At 45.6% G+C, this 19,141-nt stretch overlaps 1 protein-coding gene and 1 pseudogene across 1 annotated transcript in view; one reads left to right on the forward strand and one right to left on the reverse strand.

Annotated features, from left to right (window-relative positions):
• SVBP (small vasohibin binding protein) overlaps positions 1–19,141 on the forward strand; it is a 92,685-nt gene that overhangs the window by 62,501 nt on the left and 11,043 nt on the right. The gene's annotated exons all lie outside the window — the stretch shown is intronic.
• LOC138300662 (calpain small subunit 1 pseudogene) lies at positions 14,892–16,494 on the reverse strand (annotated as a pseudogene).

A 19,141-nucleotide genomic window follows, 5' to 3' on the forward strand; every position in this document is an offset into this window, starting at 1 on the left:
GCTTCATCATTTGACCACCTAGCCCCACCCAGGTAGGACAGTGCCACCTGGGCGGACTCAACCTCACCTGTTAAAGGAACGGGAGGGAGTGCGAAAATAAATGTTATCTGGAAATAATGGGATCCAGCTAAGCTTGGGGGATATAAAAGCACCTAATCAGTTGCCTGTGTGGAGTCTACACTTTAATGATGGTAACTGCTGGTGCGGCTAAAAACAGGGTGGGACACCACGGTGAGAACAAGGACTCACTGGGTCACCTCACTAAAAGTTGTCCGACATGTTTCTGCCCTCTACTGGGAGCCGTGAGAGGTCTTGGGGCAGTCTTCAGGGCCTAGGATCCCTAACTATCATGCCTAGTGCAGATAGGTAAGCCTCCCCTCAGGAGGAGGGGGGGCGAAAAGTTAAACAACAATAATATATTTAGAGATGGGGACTACCTTAAGCAGGGCGCTACCTCGCGGAGGCCCTAATAATTGAGGCTCTGATTCCAGGAGGGGGAGTGTCCCCTTATAGTCACACTTGCATCAAAGGAGGCGCTCGCTATGCGCCTATCCCGACCCCTCGCTGGACCGCTTGTGGTGATGAGCCAGAAGCCCGAGGCCAACTGGCAGCTTTAGATTTCTGCTAGATAACCTGCAGGAGTCTATCTCCATCTCAGACCGGAGTTAAGCTCCTGTGGACATTGTTTGTATTCGCCGACACTAACCACTGTTCCTACATTTTTCTGAAGTTACCCTCTGCTGCTGAAAGATGGCAATTAATGGGGGTTCAAGAGACACGGGAGCGGGAGTTATGTATTTCCACTGTTGTCTTGAATGGGCCTTGTTGGGTCCGCACAAAGGCAATCCTTCGTGAGGGACGATTGCTTAACCAGTGTCTTTGAGGAAAGGGTCTTTTTAGAGGGAACAGTGGCACCACTGTGCCCAAGTGTATGCGTGTGGATGTGTAACATGTCTGCTCATTCTTTTAGCACTATTCTATGTGGTCCATATTCCTAATGAAGTGGAGGTAATTCCATCTGTATGTTAAATTAATAGCTTAGTTCTATCGATTGTAATGTAATTTGTTGCTCTTTGCTTTGAGGAGTACTGCACACGTCATCTTTTTTCTTGGATGCTGATGAAATAAGGCTGGTTGTTTTGGTGCACCCACAGGTCCAAGCTATAGTTAAACCTAGAACATGTTGGTTTTACTAAAGCGTTTTTTTAACAGTAATGTAAATTTATAACGTAAGTAATCCAAGTAGATTCTTTTTATGGGGTTTTATTTAGTGTAGGGGTGCCCCCTTATGGCTACTTTACAGCACTTAAAATGTAGGGTGATGCACATTAAGACAAAACGTGCTGATGATTAAAGATGTTAATATACCCTCCCCTCCCTTCAGGGGTCAAGTTAGGAGTTGGCCCATGGTTCGTCTCCTTGTTTTTAGTTAATGTGGCCTGGTCCCTTCATAAACCGGGGGAGTGGGGAGAAAGCGTTGGAAGTGGTTTGCTGGCGAGGGAGGGAGTCCCCATAGTACTACGATACTGTTACTTGAGTCGGCTTTTCTTCAAGGCGCCAAATCTGTTTTTATTTTTTAGTAAAGGTTTGAAAAAGGCCCATATTCTAGGTCTCAAAACATTTATTTTTTTCCCCCCTCCTATTTCATTTGGTTGAAGATTTTGCACAATCTGCTTCGCAGTGCCGCATCTAAGTTGTTCTAGGGATGTGGCACAACCAGTCTGGTCCTCGTCCAGCAAAGGCTCCGAACGGGTGAGATCTTTCATGTCTGTGACAATATGATCTGATTTGCTCAGATTCAGGTTTTGCTGTTTGATTTTGGATCTTCTGAATGTTTAAAATGCCCTTCTTTGATGCCCCAGCATGGGTTATTTTATAGTAATCCAGAAGAGATAGAACACGTTTTTAGTGAGTTGATTTCGGTGCTTTGTTGGCAGGAATGGAGTAGGCTTCCTAAACATCTTAATAACTATATGTCAGCAGTTTGAAGCGAACAATTGTAAAATATTATTGCTTTAATTTATTCTAAGAAGGTAGCTATGTTAAGAGTGCTCAAACTATATAGTCCTTGCTAAGTCATTACCAAACATCACTTATGTAAGTGCATGTATATTCCAACACCCTAAACAAAATGTAGTAAACTTAATTCAAGCATTCTGAAGTTTATAGTCAGATGGGTTTGTAATTACCTATGCATAATGTAACATACTATCCCACTATTGTAGCACTGGTATGCCTCTATAATATATTTTTATCTTCATTTCTAGAGTATAAATAATCGTTAACTGTTTAATAGGATCCAATTTCTCTGTTCACTCGTTTTAGTGACATAATGCACCATAAGGTTTGTCACCAAGACCTCGTGTCCAGCTAACTGTTGTGTATTATTTTATACTATGTGTTTGTGAAACTGGAAAATGTCTTGAAACAGTATATATCATGATAACATCTCTAGGTAATAAAATTTGCGCGCTGGTCCATGGCCTAGTCGAAATATCCAGTAGCTACTCTGCATAACTTTGCACCAGTCTAAAGACTGTGCTAGAAGGAAATGTAACACTGTAAACAGTAGTGATTGAATGGTATTAAATTCTTCAGTGGCGAGCACTGGTGCTGACTTTTCAGAGAGGAATGTTTAAAAGAAAGGCTCTAACCGTTTCACGTGCACTTAGCAGAATGAAATTTAAGTGGGACAAATAGTGAACATACCTTAGAAATCAAAGAAAAAGCCTCCGCATTTTTCTCCTTTATTTGCACCAAAATGTATTTAAATATACAGGGAGTGCAGAATTATTAGGCAAATGAGTATTTTGACCACATCATCCTCTTTATGCATGTTGTCTTACTCCAAGCTGTATAGGCTCGAAAGCCTACTACCAATTAAGCATATTAGGTGATGTGCATCTCTGTAATGAGAAGGGGTGTGGTCTAATGACATCAACACCCTATATCAGGTGTGCATAATTATTAGGCAACTTCCTTTCCTTTGGCAAAATGGGTCAAAAGAAGGACTTGACAGGCTCAGAAAAGTCAAAAATAGTGAGATATCTTGCAGAGGGATGCAGCACTCTTAAAATTGCAAAGCTTCTGAAGCGTGATCATCGAACAATCAAGCGTTTCATGAGTGTCCTTGCAAAGAAAGGTGGCTATATTGGTCACTGATTTGTTTTTGTTTTGTTTTTGAATGTCAGAAATGTATATTTGTGAATGTTGAGATGTTATATTGGTTTCACTGGTAATAATAAATAATTGAAATGGGTATATATTTTTTTTTGTTAAGTTGCCTAATAATTATGCACAGTAATAGTCACCTGCACACACAGATATCCGCCTAACATAGCTAAAACTAAAAATAAACTAAAAACTACTTCCAAAAATATTCAGCTTTGATATTAATGAGTTTTTTGGGTTCATTGATAACATGGTTGTTGTTCAATAATAAAATTAATCCTCAAAAATACAACTTGCCTAATAATTCTGCACTCCCTGTAGAACGTGATAGTGGTGTACAGTCTGTTAGTGAGCATTCATTAACTTGGAAAACATAGGGTGGAGAATAAAGGGGCTAATCCTCAAAGGGGCCTCGAGGATTGCTGTTGTTTGCTCACTATATAGGTAGCACTTTTTTCAGGTCGAGCGCATTTGGCTGCTTCGGTTGAATGTGACGAGGTACTAATCTTGAATGCAGCCGCCCAGCTGCTCACTGAAACAATCTTCAGCACCTTACGTCTGCTCAAAAAACAAGCTTGTCCTATCTTGTCTTGCTTCGTTCACAGTTGCAAACTGTTACTCACTCTTCATTATGATTGTGTGTTTAGCCTGCCAGTTCATTGGCAGCCATTGTCTAGGGCGAAGTCCCATCTTCCTCCTGCCGGTATGTGTGTCTACTGATCTCTGTAGCAAAGCTTAATAGAAGACCAGAGTCTTTCTGCACACCATTCCCTCATCCCAACTCGGCTCCCCGACTTGTCTGAAACATCTGGCAACCTCATTTTCCAGTTCGGCGTGAATCTTCTGTGTGGCCTCATTCCCTCAACCTCAGCTCTGCAGCCTGCTAAAATCTCTGATGGTGTTACTCCACAGCATGCCCAGAAGATTGTACCGCTAGTCACTTTCACTGTTAAGCGTGCTAATAATTCCACAAATTAGAAGAGGTGGAAACAACACCGATAATTGTGTAGTGAACGTATAAGTTCCCAACACTCGCCTGTAGCTCTGCAGGCATTCTGAAGGAGTGTTAAAGTCGAACATTATTTTTCAGCCTGGAGAAAGCACTTTGCAACAGAGCATGGTGGCATTCAGGGGTGGCTTCTCCTAAAGTGTGTCAGGGCGTTGACCCCTATATGCAAGCTGTTGCATACGAAAGTTATTTGTTTTTACAGTTGAATTTGGTCAGCTTTGTGACCTGACTTCATGCTGGATGGCAGAGAAGTGGGCTGCTCCAGCAATGATGATTGGCAGCCAATGTGCCGGTCGTAGTGAAATGAAGTGACCATGTCAGTCTGGCATTTCTTTGGCCATGACCAACCTGACATGCATACTTCACCTCTTCCAGCCTGCACTGTGTGAGTGAGCCAGGAGGAACACAGATGCAGCCTCCAGGTCTCTGTATGAGCGCCGTGTATGCCGCCTTTAACCAATTCGGGAACTGCTGTCATACGTTTCACTCATACAAACAACATGAAAGCAGCATTGGGATTGGTTTAGATGACAGGCTACGTAGGTACTCAGACTCCGCAGTCTGGAACATGAGTAAAACGGCTTTGCTTCTAGTTCATCATCGGAGGCATCATCCAACTTTTACACCGTCAGGCCTGCACGGAGTAGCAAGGTGAAAAAAAGAATGAACAAGCTTTTTTGCTGGTGTGCATGCAGTACCAAGATTGCCCCTGTAAAATGTAGCCTATTTGTCTGTTTATTTGCCCCACCACTTTCAAAAGTCACCAGCCGCCATTGGTGGCGTTCTGAAATTATTATGGTTTACCTGGGGAATGATGCTGAGTTTTTCAGATGGCCCATATACCTCAGTAATATGCAGAGAAGGTGAATATTGGAGAAACACGTTGTTATTTTCTCTCTCTCTCTCTCACACATACACACACTTTCTTTTACACTCTTTTCTCTCTCTTTCGTTCTTTCTCTCTCTCTTTCGTTCTTTCTCTCTCTCTTTCTTGACCGAGTCCCACCTATATTGCGATGGGTATGCCCAGACATGGGGCCCGCACTCACTGTGCCACTGAAACCAAGCTATACCATACTAAAGAGTCCCATTTAGGCCAGAACCGTTCTGGCATTGTTTGTGTTTTGATTCAGAGGGGACCTGACCTGGCAGTTCAAACAGGGCTGATACTACTGGAGCAGAGCAAGGGCTGATTTGCATATGGCCGATTCTTCTCTGGAGTGGCATGGTGGGCAAAAAAAAACAATGAACTAGCATGCAGCCCTAAATTACCAGTAGCTGATATTATTTCAAGCACTCCACCCATCATTTTTTTCGTGTTCCTCTGTGCAGGGCCTAAGCTCAACAGGTGTACCAAGACATGGGCCTATTCTCACTATGATACCTGAATCAACCAGTGCCCTTCTGAGGAAGCCGAAAACGAGCAAAAACATGTTTTGGGTTGCTTGACGTTTTCTATTAGAAAATTACCAAAACTTATTTGCGTATGGCAGTTTCCTGTTTGAGACGGCATGGTGGAGAAAAAAAAGAGATGGACCGGGATGTGACCTGAGTAATTACTGTTGGCTGAGAATAATTTGAGCTTTCCGCTCATCATTTGTGTACTGTGTATAACTTTTAGTACTCTGATGTTGTAAACTCCTTTTTCAATTCTTGTGGACTGTAAATGGTGTGGGATGCTGCTAGTCCTGTCCCCTTGATATACCTCTGTAAAACAGTTGTTGTCCAAAGTCTTTTTTTATTTCTGATTTGTGTTTTTGTATCATTAGAGAAGTAATTTAGCTTGGGTAGACATTGCTAATCTGGGCTGATTGTCAGGTTGAGCACACAAGCACTTTTCGACTTGTAAGTATTCTGTGGGCTTTTAACCATGCCCACCTCGCACCCATCACTTTCACTCGTTTGTGGGTTTGCCTTTCAGAAATCCCTTGTTGTCCTTGGTAAATGCTTTGTTTGTCCCGCTTTGGGGCTGTTTTGTTACCGCCTTACAGAATGACCCTGTTATGTGGATTATTGCATGATTGCCGATATAGTGCAGCATGGGCGAACAATTTTTTTCTTTTCTCTCTCCCCTTTGTGTTCCATGGTGCTTACAGCGCGAACAGCACAGAACAGCAGCACGAACTCCATCGGCGTATTGAAGCGCTGGTCACATTGTTTGCACTTTTACCTAGTCAGAGTCATTTCTTTTGGCTCGCCCCTTCACGCACCATAGCTTTCACAAAAACACTTGTAATTGATAAATGTGTTTCATAAAAAACACAGAAACCCTCAAAGCGGCTCTCCTGACACAGCATGAGAGCCTATACTACAATATTCACTGCACTCTGGAAACTTGCACCATAATGCTTTGCAAACATTCTTTTACAACACATTTTGCCCATAACTCAGCCTGTGGGGGTCCTAGGGCAATGGGACCACCACCAGAATGTTCACAACATGCTCTTTCTGTCTACACCCTTTTTTGATCCCTACACTATGTTAATGGGGACCCCAAAATAATAACCCCTCCCACCATCCAGTGTCTGTTTAAGCTCGCTCATGGCTGGAACATTTGTTTTACAGCTGGGAATAGTTTGAGTTTTAAGGGCCTTGCTTGTAATATTGTTGCAATAGGCCTGCCAGACCTGAAAATGTGCAATGCACTACGCCCTCTAAGGGCTAAATATATGCTTTCACTGTACTATTTTCTGCCTTTCTGTTTTCATGTGGTTTCTGTCCTACTCCATTCCAAGACAGCCTGCCCTACTCCAATCCACTCTACTCCAAACCAACTCACCCCAGTCTAATCTAATCCACTACAATCCACCCCACTCCAATCCAACCCACCCAATGCAGCCCAGCCCAATCTACCCCAATCCAATCCACCCTGCAACACCCCAATCCAGTCAACCGCAATCCACCCCCATTTGAACCACTGTCCATCCCATCCCATTCCATTCCAATCCAAATCAATTTACTGTGCTCCACTCTGCCCCACTCAGTCTAAAACAATCTGCCCCAATCCACAACAATATGCCCCACTTCAAGCTACAAAAATATGCCCCCTCCAATCCAAAACAAATATGCCCCACTCAATCTAAAACAAATCTGCCCTACTTCAGTCTGCCTCACTCCAATCTAAAATATGACCCACTTCAATCTGCTCACTCCAATCCAAAACAGTCTACTCCACTCCGATCTGCCCTCTGTAATCCAAACGAGTCTGCCTCATCCCAATCCAAAACAATCTTCCCCACTTCAGTCTAAAACACGCTGCCACCCTCCATTACAAGACAGTGTGGCCCACTCCAATTTGCCCCACTCCAATCCACCTCACCCAATCAACCCACTCTATTCCAGTTCACCCATTTCACTCCAGACCACCACAATCAACCCTACTCAAATCAACCTCACACCAATCCAGTCTACACCACTCCAATCCACATCACCACAATCCATCCCACCCCAATTCAGTCCACCTTATTCCAGTCCATACCACCCCACTCCAGTAAAATCCACCCCACTACAGTCCAATCCACGCACTCCACTCAAATCCACTACAGTCAAACCCACCCTACCCCAATCCATCCCAGCCCACTCCAGTCCAATCAACCCAACTCCAATCCAACCCACTCCATTCCAGTTCACCCCACACCACTCCAACCCAGCCACTCCAATCCACTGCAACTCAGTCCACCCCACTCCAATCTATCTCACGCCAATTCAATCCACATGAATCCACCCTACTCCAGTCCACCTTAATCCACTCCACTCCAGTCGAATCCATCCCATTCTAAACCACCTTAATCCATCCCAATCAAATCCACCCCACTCCATTCCAATCCGCACCACTCCATCCCAATCCACCCCACTTCTATTTAGTCCAGTCCACCTCACCCCAATCCAATCTACCTCACCCAAATCTAGTCCACCTCAGTCCAGTCCACCCCACACCACTCCAATCCAGCCACTCCAGTCCAATCCACTGCAACTCATACCACCACACCCTAACCCACCCACCCCACTGCAATTCATCCCATGCCAACTCAGTCCACATTAATCCACCCTCCTTGAGTCCAATCAATTCAACCTTAGTCCACACTACTCCAGTCAAGTCCACCTCACTCCAAACAACCTTAATCCATCCCACTGAAATCAAATTCACCCACTCAGTCCAATTCACCCACTCTTGGCCAGTCCGCCCCACTCTACACCAAATCAACCCCACTCCAGTCCACCACAATCAAATCCAAACCACTCAAATCCAGTTCACCCAATCCATTTCCACCCGTCAAATCCACCCCACTCCAATTCAACCCACCTCAATCCAGTCCACCTCACCCAATCCAATCTACCTCACCCAAATCTAGTCCACCTCAATCCAGTCCACCCCACACCAGTCCAATCCAGCCACTCCAGTTTAATCCACTGCAACTCAGTCCACCACTCTAATCCACCCACCCATTGCAATTTATCCCATGCCAATTCAATCCACATTAATCCACCCTCCTCGAGTCCAGTCCGGTCCACCTTAATCCACGCCACTCCAGTCAAATCCACCCCACTTCAAACCACGTTAATCCACCCCACTCAAATCAAATCCACCCACTCAGTCAATTCACCTACTCAGTCCAGTTCACCTACTCTAGCCCAATCTGTCCCACTCCACCCCACACTAGTCCACCACAATCAAATCCAAACCTCTCAAATCCAGTTCACCCAATCCATTTCCATCCCAGTCAAATGCACCCCACACCAATTCAACCCACCCGACTCCAATCCACCCTACCTCAATCCAATCTACCTCACCCAAATCCAGTCCACCTCAATCATATCAAATTCACCTCAATCCAATCCACTCCACACCAATCCAATTCGCCCACTCCAATCAAATTCACCCACTCCAATCCACTCCACCCTATCCAATCCATCTCACCCCAATGCAGTCCATTACACCCCACACCAGTCAATCCACCCCGCTCAAAGCAATCTACCTCACTCCATTTCAATCCACTCCACTGCAATCCAACCCACCCCACTCCCCCTACTCCATTCTGTCACACTCCAGTCCAGCCCACCTTACTCCAGTCCACTCCTGTTCACCCCACTCCACTCAGTCCAGCTCTCCCCACTCCAATCTATCCCTCTTCAATCCATCCAACTCCAGTCTTCCCCACACCAATCCACCCCACCCCATTCCAACCCCCCACCCCAATTCAACCAGCCCCCGCTCCACCCCATCACTTTCTCCCCCACTCCTCTCTAATCCAATCTACTCTAGTCCACCAGGCTACCCCGAAGTCCAGTCCAACCCACCCTAGTTCTCCCCACCCCACTCCAGTCCAGCCCACCGCACTCCAGTCCAGCCCACCCCAATTCAGTCCCATCCACCCCACTCCAGTAGACCTCACCCCATTTTAATCAACCCCACTCTGCCTTTTTCACCCCCTCTCCAATCGACCCAACTTTACTTTAATCCAATCTATTCCGATCCACCCAACTCTAGCCCAGTCCACGCCAATTCAATCTACCCCACTCTCACAGCCCACCCTACTCCAGTCCAATCTAATCCACCCCACTCCAGTCCAATCTAATCTACCCCACTCCAATTCTATCCAGTACACCCAATCCAATCCCTCACTTTACTCAATTCATACCATTCTGCTGTCATTGAATCCATCCCACTCTACTCCAATCCAATCCACCCCACTACCTCAATCCACTCCAACCCACTCCACTCTGTTCCACTCCTTCCACAACACTGCACTCTACGACTCTCTCCGCCACTGAACTTTACTTCTCTCTACTCAACTCTACTCCCCCACTCCACTCTGACACTCCGCTCCTCTAACTTTTAGCCATGCTGAACAGCAGCCACACTGGTGTACAACATGGCAACAACACATTACTAAGGTCGATAACTCTTGTATAGGCAAGACCTGTTGAGTTTGCCAATGCTTGTTTATTTCCTGCATTTGCTGTCTTCGTATTTCAGCCATGCCCCTCTCAAATATTTCCTGTCTTCCTCTTTTCTTTCGCTTATTTTCACTCCTCCTGCCCTCCCTTCATCTTCACTCTGTGGAGAAGTGTGGCTCAATGGTTAGAGCGGCAGACCCTGAAGCAGAGATCTGGCTCAAGATCAGGGTTCAAGTCCCGCTTCGGCAGGTCTTGGGCTCAATTCCCCTTGACCAGATAATTCTCGCCTCGGTGCCTAATCTAATTCATGGGTCCCACTCTGCAACTCTGGGCAATAGCTTGCTTAATCTCCACAACGGCCCCAACAGCGCTTGGATGCCTGGCTTCACCCTGGGGGTGCTCAGGAGTGGGCGCCTCACAGGGAAAAGCCAGGAGGGGTTCCATAGCGGTATGAGTACAGCGCCTTGAGACCCTAACGGGTGAGTAGTGCGCTATACAAGTGCTAATTTACATTTACATTTACTCTCTTTGTCCCTTCCCTCAGTTTGTCACTCCCCTTTCTTACCTCCATTTCTTCTTATCTTTCCAAAGAACCCAGAGCTGGTGATCGGCAGTCCCTGAGTCATTGTGAGGACCGTCTCTTTAATTCATGTATTAAAGCTCCTGAGATTATTCGTTGGAGATATTTACCTGCTAAAACGAGCATTGACAAAGCCTTTTTGCAAGCATATGCCTCAGAAATAAAAAGGAAAAAAGGAAACGTGCTGACACCTAAATGTGGACGCCATATGCTTGTAATAAATATTTGAAATTTGGAAAACAAACACTGGTGGGGCTGCCTTACTAATGACTTAAAAAAAAAAAAAAAAGATATTTCAGTTGTGCCATATTACTTGTGAAGGTACAAAAATAAATCACCCTTATCCGAGCACTCAACTACCGGCAACGACGATGTTACAATGTCGGTTAACCACTTTTTAACAGTAATCTTAAAAAGGAGTAGGAAAATAAATGTCCATCAGTCTGTGCACCCGAAGTACAGACTTATTAAATAGCTATTATTTGTATCTAGCTATTTAAATATAATCTGTACCATTTTTGTAAAGAAAAAGGAACTACGCTTTGGTAGAAGTGGCCGTAGGCTTTATGCAGTTTCTGAAAGTGAAGGGAGCTAATGCGCAAAGTGGACTCACTTATTGCCCCATGTTGTAAGGTGAGCGGAAACAAAATGTAAGTAACTACATAACAGACCAGTGGATGAAGCTCCATAAGCCAAAGACCATTTATGAACGTATGTTTCTTTTGGAAAACACTCGTTTGTTTAGCTGTCTCAAGGCCTTACCTAAAAAGAGTATCCCGGGCTATAATTCTGACGGGACAAACTCATTCCTACGCCCTTTTAAGACTAAAGAGTATTCTTGCTTAGTGATGTTATCACCTGTCACTGCATTATGTATGAGGCTTGTTAAGTTGTTGCCTTTTGTAGAGCTCACCCTCTGCCTTTAGAATGGCCTTGTAGTGCTTTCAGCAGTCCGGGTGCTCCATCATAGGATCCCGTTGCAGGCTTGAGCCGGAGTCATCTTTTGATATTGTACTCTGAGTATTGTGTTGTGGTCCATCTCTTGTTGGGCGGTTCGTATCTTGTTCAAAGAGCTGTAGGTGTGTGTTTCTTCTGTCTTACTAGGTCTACGGGAAGGCATTTAACAGTGATGTTCTAAGCCTGGTGTGGCAGGCTCTGTGGTTGAGGTGTGTCTGAATGACAGGTGCGTTTAGGAGTAATGTGATAGCCCACTATTGGTCCCACCAGCGCTGTGTTGTGCTGTAAACGTACTGCTTTGTGCTGTAAACGTACTGCTTTGTGTGAGTGTGTGTTTTTGTTTCATGGTGGCGAATGTTGGATTTCACTGTAGGACGTACATCGCATAAGCCAACTCTTAAGTGCAACGTAGCACTACTATACGTGTTAGCACTAAAAGCAGGGAATGGTGGTGTATAAGGCCCGTTATTCCCGATGGCGACATGAAGAGAAACTAATGCAACCTAGTCCAGTCACGAATATGGTCTCATGGTCTACACTTCTGCTAAATGGCCACAGTTGTAACTGCAACAGGCCCATCACAGTGGATCATTTGACCAGAGCCTATGTAACCTTTTAAAGGTGCAGATTTTGCCTCCTCCCCCGAACTAAGTGATCTCGGCTCATGTACACCTATGAAAATAATGGTTAGCGAGCCCCTGCCCTACCAGAACAAGACTGAATAGGCCCGCCAAAGAAGTAAAACCTGCATTTTATATACCAAAGGTCTCTTCTGGGCCCTTCATAACCTAGCTGGAAAATTTCTACTCTCCTTAACCTTTTTATCCCGGTGGTTTTCACTTTTGTTTTTAGTAAGGAATGACCTTTTGGAGCAAAGAACCTTAAAATGAGAACAAATAATGTTCTGGTGAAGGAGGCTTAGTCTGCTTCCCTTGCAGTGGTGGGACACCAGCATAGCATTGATTTGAAAGAAGGATCGTTTTTCAGTTTTAGCACAGCTGTTAACGTCTTATAGCTGTTTTAGATCATTTGCACATTAACTAAGACATGCTTCTAAGCTCTTCTATTGCAGACCGCTAGCAGGTAAATTTTAAATGGTCAGCATATTCAAAGCAAATTATGTCTTGTGGACAGTAGAATAGCCCGGTTGAAAGGAGCATGACCAACACTTGGTTTGCCAAACTCTCTTTCTCTTCTGTGGGTGGGAGGCATTCATTAGTGATGAGAGTAAGACTGGCCAGGACCAAGAGCTGTAGTTGAGCGGGCTGAAATCTTGAGGTGGAATTTTCTCTGCACCAAAGTATTTCAGTATAGAGTTGAAGCACTCTGTGGGGGGGCAGTAGGAGATTAATGTGTACCCTGTGGTTGGGTATATTGTAATATTGTAATGTATATTTATCCTTGTTTGTCTTGCCATTGCCTAAATAGACTAGTGTGTTTTGCTTTTTTTTTTAGACTAGCTTATTAGATCACTTTTCTAATATAATTATACCTTTTTGTAATCTAACTCTATAGTTCACAGATATGACTACATCTCAATGCAGGAAAAGTCCAATAGCCAGCTACCACTCCTAACACCCCTTGAATTTAATTGTGCCTTTGCCCCTGTACACAGCTCTACTGCCTTTTTGGCTAGGTTCTCACTGTACATAGACCACATACCTACATACTTCTAGGTAAATACCACATTCAGTGTCATTTCTATGAAATATGTGAAATATTTATTCATGGTAATGACGTCACGTTTGTGAACTAAGTGTTTTGATTGGGACTAGTGCTGTCGCTGAAAACTATTTTGCTGAGTGGGTGTTATGGTTATGATTGAGAGCCACAAAAATCCTGAATTTTGGTGGGTTCCCTAACCATTAACACCCTGCGTTATTGAATTTTACACTTCAGACATGCCCTGTAGGAAGTACCCCCCTGCATGTGCTACCCACAGGGAATCGCCAAGCCCAAAGAAAGCCCGGCCACAGTACCTCTGCCAGAATCGCCCGCAGCTGGGAACACTACACCTGTGGGTGTGCAGCTCGCCACTGGGCACAGGGGCACAGTAGCCACTACAAATCCATCATGTTGCAAGAGGAGGATAAGTTCAGAGCCCCAAACTGGCTGCACGCCAGTTTAAAAGATAAATACTCTGCAGCTGCAACATAATATCGATTAGATCCACATCTCTCTTGTTAGATGTGGTCAAAATTGGACAATGTTTAACAGTACCTCTCCCGAAACCATTTGTTGATTTTTGCTTTGTCCCATTCCTCCCCCTGCATCTACATGGCCCGCCCACACTTGTCCTGCCTCCTTCTTTTTGCCCTCTCTGTTCATTAGAGATTTCTAGAGCCATGTGTGCATATTATTACTCAGTTCTATAGACCGGCATGGGCACCACTACAATCTACTAACAGTCTATGATGGGGTGTCATTGGAGTTCTAGGATGTCCAGACCCATGCAATATGTCTCAGGATAGCCATATAAAATATTTTATATAGATTTGTTCAAAATGTAACTCATTTACATAGTTGGCATGAAAATGGAGTGACGTTGTATGCTGAAAATCTGTCGTTGAGTCCACGCTTGAAAGCGAATAGCTTCCCTGAGCTCATAGCTTGGCTCATTCGAAAATAAGTAACTTGTTGTGGTCCAGTTAAACTGAGTGCGACGCAATCAGTTTCTTTTTTGGAGAAATTCCTAAACTGTTGGCATGCCTGAATTTAAGTTGGTTTAAATTCGTACATTGAAGCCGTGGCTAGTGTGCTACAAACTCTACATTGCATCCTCGGTTCTTAAAGTCTATAACAAGTGCCCTAAAAGTGTTCCTAGGGGCCGAATGCCAGACTTGCCAATACCAAGGCTACCTTTCCTTGATTTGCCCTCACGCTTGTTTCTTCCACCAGACTGTACAACTCGTCTTTATTTCTCTCTAGCAGGTTCTTTTTCGATCTTGTTTCTCCCTTTCTCAGTCTTCTCTAATCGTTCTCTTTCGTCTGTGTTCCGAGTTGTCAGATTTTTCTCCATTTTACCCTGGGTTTATTTCTAATAAAAAAAAAAATCACAAGTCCTGTTAGGCTCTACTGCGTGGGCTAATAGCAGCAGGCCTTGATGAGCTCTGGTTTCGCAGTAGCGTGTTTCCATTCTCTGTGCTGGGAATTTCTCATGGGTGTGGCACAGTCAGCACAGAGACATGATCTGTTCCAAAGAGAAAAGTTTATGGAAAAATAAAGCGTTTCTCTTTGTGGATTCTTCGCTTACAATATGCACAGAGGAACAGACACTTTGTTTTTGTTTTCATTGCACTTCTGCGTTTTATTTTCCAGATTTTCTTTCACCGTTTACATGTTTAAATGGTTATTGTGAAGCATCTAAGCTAATGTTATTGATAATGTTAATTTGGTTTGTACACGGATTCCTGCTTCCCTTCATTTTAATGGCAAACAGTTTAATGGTTTAAAAAAAGTATGTACACTAAAGAACATTTCGATAACTCAAATATTCAAATTGCAAGCTCTACACAATTTGTTTCCTAGGTTATGATATCTACACATTTATTTTAAGCTTGGCAGAAAGATAGCTGTTTTGTAAGGAAGCTTAACAATTTAGCTTGGAGAAGCTTGTATAACTTTATAAAAAGAAACCTGAAATAAGGACAGTTTATGATTGGCAACATGACAGCCATAATGCAGGGCACACAGTTTAATTGAAAAAATGAGAGCGAACTGCAGAGTTACATTAATGTCTCTCTTCTCTGTGATATCAACAGTTTACATTTCGGTACTGTGGACCTGGGGGAAACACTAAAAGACACTAAATATTTCTAAGGCTGGGCTCCAAACAGTCGAAAGATGATAGCTTAAGATTCTATCTCACCAAAACCTGAGCCTCCCCACTTCATGTGTTCAAGAATACATGGTCATCTTGAGCCAGTCCTCTTGACTGACGCTGATCTGCCCATCCATATCTCTATCCAGAGCTTTAAAGGCACGGAACATGGCGTCCAGCCGGACCATGCTGCTGATAAAATTATCAAAGTTGACATTTCCTTCATCGTCAGCATAGCGGCGGACCAGCATGTTTTGCAGCTGCTCATTGAGCTGAAAGCCCGCTGCCTGTAAGGCTGCTGGTATTTCTGAGCTTCTGATGAAGCCTTCCTGGTTGCGATCGAAACTTTTGAATACGCACTGCCACTTCTTGATGTTGTTCCAGAGGTACTTGAACTGATCAAAGCCCAGCTTCCCCGTGCCATCGCTGTCCATGACGGCCACCATGCTACGGCAGGAGTCCAGACTGAACCCCTCGGTCCTCAGGTCTTGGTGTCGGGTAACCACCTTGTTCAGGATGTTCATCAGCTCCGTGGGGCACACTTCCATGTCGTCCCCGGCCAGCTGCATGAAGAGGCGTCGGAACTGGCGGACTTCGTTGCTCTCATTGGCTTCCACATTGGTGAAATTGCTGCGGGGAGGCGGCGGGGGCTCAGGTTTGTAGCTTGCTGCTGCTTCACTGATTATACCAATAATTCCTCCGAGAATGCCACCGCCACCACCAAAACCACTGCCACCGCCTCCACCACCTCCACGACTACCACCAGCACTGCTGCCACCGCCACCGCCTCCACCGCTGCCCCCCTGGCCGGGTATCAGCCCTCCAATTACGTTCATGATGTCACCTGCCTGGCCACCTTTTGTTATTCCTCCCAGAACATTTTTCACGAGGAACATTTTGACTGGGTTGTAAGTGGTCGCAGGGGCGTCTTTGAGGGGTCGCTTAAGTGCTTTGTAAGATCCTGGGGCGACGCAGCGTTCTCGTCTCCGTCTGCCTCTGCAAGCTGGAAAGGTCTGCCCCTCCGCGATGCGTTCTTGTGCGCCTGCCAACTGAGCAGGAGAATGGCATCTCTGAGTCACCGACCCACCCCGCCCATCTGCAGCCAGGGCGCCTCAGCCTCACGAATTAAAGGGGCACATCCCTGCACATCCTCGCCCAGACCTGAAGTTCGGGCCTGTCGAGAATTAATGAACCGCGTCTGCAAAAGAGAGAGCTTCTGTAGCTCAGTAATAGTGCTGAGGTCTATCAATCGATCTCCTGCTCAATGCTTTATCCTCGATTCTTAATTTAGCAGTAATGCATACACTCTCTTGTTATTGTAAGCATGGGATGTACTTTTAAAACTGTCGACTCGTTCTCTTGTACCTAAGAATCCATTACCAAATCACTCCCGAGAACAGAAGGTCCCTTTGAAAGCAGTCCACTGGCCCTGTGTAGGAGGCTGGCCTGGCTTGTAGTGGGTACCAAAGGTACTTACACCTTGTGCAGGTCCAGCTATCCCTTATTAGTAGAATAGAGGTGTTTCTAGCAGCTTAGGCTGATGGAAGGTAGCTATAGCAAAGCAGCTTATGCTGAACTAGGAGACATGCAAAGCACCTACTATACCTCTTATATCATATGCACAATATCAGAAGAAAACACAATACACAGAGTTACTAAAAAAAAAAAGGTACTTTATTTTTATGACAATATGCCACAAGTATCTCACTGAGTACGCTCAGTAAGAAGGTAAGTAATATACACAAGTTATATGTACACAAACCCAAAACAGGTAAGTAAGAGTCAGAAAAGTAATGCAAACAGTGTAGAATTACAATAGGTTGCAATAGGTGAACATAGGTCTAGGGGCAACACAAACCATATACTCCAAAAGTGGAATGCGAATCACAAATGGACCCCAGACCTATGGGAGCTTGTAGAGGGTCACTGGGACTGTAAGAAAACAGTCAGGGTGTCCAAGATACCCCACCCCAAGACCCTGAAAAGTAGGAGTAAAGTACACCTAGTACCCCAAAAGAGCACAATAATCGTGATAGGGGGATTCTGCAAGAACAACAAACACCACCAGTGCACTGAAAACAGATTCATGGACCTGCAAAGCAAGGAGACCAAGTCCAATAGTCGCAACAGTGTCCAGGGGGGGCAAGAGTCCAGGAAACCCTGGATGAAGGTGCAAGGAAGCTGCCTCCGGATGGAAGAAGCTTGGAGTTCTGCAACAACGAAGAGGACTAGGAACTTCTCCTTTGGATGGAAGATGTCCCACGTCACAATGAAGGTAGCAAAAGTGTTCCCACGCAGAAATACCACAAACAAGCCTTGCTTAACTGCAAGGGTCGTGGTAGAGGTTTTTGGTTCCTGCTAGGGACCAGGAAGAACCAGGATGTCGCCCTCTTGGAGGAGGAGACAGAGGGTGTGCTCAGCAACTCAGAGAGCCCCCACAGAAGCAGGCAGCACCCGCAGAAGTACCTGAACAGGCACTTGGAAGATTTGTGAACCAGAGTCCACGCAGAGTTACAAAGGAGGGTCCCACGACGTCGGAGGCCAACTCGGAGGGTTGAGCACTGCAGGACGGAGTGCTGGGGACCCAGGCTAGGCTGTGCACAGGGGCCGGAGCAGCTGCAAATCACGCAGTACACAGGTTTGCAGTCTAGCGTTGGGTGGCAAGGACTTACCTCCACCAAACTTGGACTGAAGGATCAGTGGACTGTGGGAGTCACTTGGATAGAGTTCCTGTGTTCCAGGGACCACGCTCATCAGGATGAGAGGGGACCCAGAGGACCGGTGATGCAGTCTTTTGGTGCCTGCGTTAGCAGGGGGAAGATTCCGTCGACCCACAGGAGATTTCTTCTTGGCTTATGGTGCAGGGTGAAGGCAGGCGACACCCCAGAGCATGCACCACCAGGAAACAGTTGAGAAAGCCGGCAGGATGAGGTGCTACAATGTTGCTGGTAGTCTTGCTACTTTGTTGTGGTTTTGCAGGCGTCCTGGAGCAGTCAGCGGTCGATCCTTGGTAGAAGTCGAAGAGGGAGATGCAGAGGAACTCTGGTGAGCTCTTGCATTAGTTATCTGAAGAATTCCCCAAAGCAGAGACCCTAAATAGCCAGAAAAGGAGGTTTGGCTACCAAGAAAGGAGGATTGGCTACCAAGAAAGGTAAGAGCCTATCAGAGGGGGTCTCTGATGTCACCTGCTGGCACTGGCCACTCAGAGCAGTCCAGTGTGCCCCCAACATCTCTGTTTCCAAGATGGCAGAGGTCTGGGACACACTGGAGGAGCCTGGGAGGTACTGGTCAAGGGAGTGGTCACTCCCCTTTCCTTTGTCAAGTTTCGCGCCAGAGCAGGGCTGGGGGATCCCAGAACCGGTGTAGACTGGCTTATGCGGAGATGGGCACCATCTGTGCCCATCAAAGCATTTCCAGAGGCTGGGGGAGACTAATCCTCCCCAGCCCTTCACACCTATTTCCAAAGTGAGAGGGTGTAACACCCTCTCTCAGAGGAAATCCTTTGTTCTGCCTTCCTGGGCCAGGGCTGCCTGGACCCCAGGAGGGCAGAATCCTGTCTGAGGGGTTGGCAGCAGCAGCAGCTGCAGTGGAAACCCCGGAAAGGCAGTTTGGCAGTACCCAGGTTCTGTGCTAGAGACCCGGGGCATCATGGAATTGTCCCCCCAACACCAGAATGGTATTGGGGTGACAATTCCATGATCTTAGA

Source organism: Pleurodeles waltl, chromosome 6 (genome assembly GCF_031143425.1).
Source record: "Pleurodeles waltl isolate 20211129_DDA chromosome 6, aPleWal1.hap1.20221129, whole genome shotgun sequence".
NCBI lineage: Eukaryota > Metazoa > Chordata > Amphibia > Caudata > Salamandridae > Pleurodeles > Pleurodeles waltl.